The sequence below is a fragment of the Helianthus annuus genome, chromosome 15 (assembly GCF_002127325.2).
Source record: "Helianthus annuus cultivar XRQ/B chromosome 15, HanXRQr2.0-SUNRISE, whole genome shotgun sequence".
Taxonomy (NCBI): Eukaryota; Viridiplantae; Streptophyta; class Magnoliopsida; order Asterales; family Asteraceae; genus Helianthus; species Helianthus annuus.
This window is the reverse complement of record NC_035447.2, coordinates 25,970,119-25,972,863: the sequence shown is the minus strand read 5'-3', so window position 1 is coordinate 25,972,863 and position 2,745 is coordinate 25,970,119.

The following is a 2,745-nucleotide window of genomic DNA, read 5'->3' as shown; positions in this document are numbered from 1 at the left end:
ATGCCTGAACTACAGGTCGAACAATAATTACATTATATCAAGGTCTTTCAAAAATTATCCCTCTAAAAGCTCGACAGTTTCTCTCGATGGTGCCTAGATATCATCACTGTAAACTGGGATTATAGTGAACTTTTAGGAGAGGACTTTTGATAAAGATGGATGATATTATCAAACTCATATTGCTCTTTATCATAATATCTAATGAGTTGTACAACACTCAATCCCACTATTTTATCCATACTATCTTTTTAAGTTTATAAAGATACATTCATGAGGTTTTGAAATCAAAGCTTCAGGCATTTACAATCATTCACTTACTTCTTTCCACTTTGAAAAACAATGTATGTGCATGCACTCTTAGGAGTTCTATTACATAACCCTCCTCATTGATTTCTATATCATATGCAAAGATGTCTTGAACACTTGCGTTATTTGTATAATACATATTGTACCATGCTTATACACTATACATTGAGATACCATAATCACCAAGTACATGTATTTTATGTATGTTTATTGGTGCACAAGAATTATATCCATAAGAGATTTCCACTTAACCTTATAAGCACTTAAATGCTTTAGGATACTCATCAGGAGTTCCAATTATATTCAATGTATTCAAATATGAATATGTATACAACAATCATATCATTCTCGAGAACTTATTTTACATGATTTTAATAAATTAAATCCTTGAGGACTTTCATGTAAACTTTTAGTATCCAGTAATTCGTAACTTTCATAAGACACGTATCAATTCTCTTTATATTACCAGACTAATTAAATACTGGAAAGCCAATACATTCACCACCGGAGAATACGTCTCCTCATAATCAGTCATAGATCTTTGCGAAAATACTTGTGCCACCAATTTTGCCTTATATCACTTTATTTAATTTTCACATGATTCGCATAAAAAGACCCATTTGTATCCAACATATTTTACAATTTCAGTTGTATGGACTGTTGGTCCAGAATTCATTAGAGAACTAAACTCTGCCTTATTTGCGTCTTTCTATTTTGGCCAATCATTTCTTAATATTCATTCATAGGCAGATCTTAAATCTTGATTCTCATCATTTAATCATTTTAAGCGCTACAACATATACAAAAGTATAACGACGTCGATTTTTATTTCGATTCCGTACATATCTTAGACATGATACAACTTATCGAGATCTCTTTATTTCCAGGTACCTGAGGTTCTTCTTGAACCATTATGTCTACTGTCTCTTCAGGAGACCCTTTTAATATTACCTCGACTTAACCATCTTAATTACTTGCTCCAACTTTCGAGGAATTTAATTACTGGAATCGACTAGTCTATCACGCTTCAAGTGTGCAATAGACTCATTAGAAAAATATGTTGTTGTCCTTCTGGGACACAAACATAAATGGAGCATAAGTAGTTGATTATGTGACTTACTTAGTCACTCTATTTAGGTCAATGAACTCGTCTGGTAATTTATTCTTTAATATTGGTAAATGAATTATAGTTTAAACTTCTAGTTCATAGTTTATTATAGTCCGGGGATCAAGATGACATGATAATTCATTTCACTTTTCACTTTCTAGATGACATGCTAATTCATTTCACTTTTCACTTTCCAACTGCTTGTTATCTCCCCCTAATGTTAGGAACATTCATTCACTAAAGTGAAAAACCAATGAGCCATAAACAATTTTCTCACTAGTGGATTTAAGTATTCAATCATAGACGATTATTTATACCCAACATATTCTCAAACCTTTTAGAAGTCCCATCTTTGTGCGGTGTGGTGGATGAGTTTCAATATATGTCGCACAACCAAAATATTTGATCAGACATATTTGGTTACTGACCAAAAACCAAATATATGGGGAGAACTATAACTTATTGGCTTGATGTGAATTAATGGTACTATATATAAAATTACATGTACCTAACTGAACTTTTGCTCCTCTCATGATCATTGACTTTGTAATCAATAGTAGACGTTTAATGATCATCTCAACAAAGTAATTCTTGTATAAACATAAGCTATATTTAGTTCAATATTTTCTTCCAATAAGCATTAATAACTTGGGAATTGAATTCATCGTTATTACCAAAATAAATATATCAATCTGGATTAATAGGCTTGCTAGCAAATTAGCTAAGCCACAATCACACAAACTTCAGTTGTGGATTTCATAACCATTTAGACGATGCATCGATTTAAAACACTAAATGGTATCACGTTGGGATATGCATATCCTTTAATCACTTCCAGAATATTTAGGGATTCTCACCCTACTTTGGTTGGTAAATAATGAATTTCCCTTGAGAGAAAATATTGCATGCTAATTACCAACTTGAAGAATCTTCTAGTTCTTCAATACAATTCACATCATCATTTTACTTGGTGTGGTCTAACCGGTCATGCCAACTGATTATGATTCATAAACTTCTTATTTATGATCATATATGTATTACTTGTAGGTAAAAACACAAAATAGAATGTATGTATTAAACAATTTTAATCATAATAATTTGATAGTCTATTATGATGTGAACAAACTTACATTTGAAATTGATAATATAATGAATCAAATTCAGACTCAGAACCATAAGGTGGTGAAGGTGGTAGAGTTAGTTGCATACTATTAGCTATTTGTTTTAGCATGTCTTCCAACCATTTATTTCTCTCTGTCAGCCGTTTTATTTGTTTAGACAAATTTCGAATCTGATCGTTTAACCTAACCACTTCGACTCCTATTGAATCT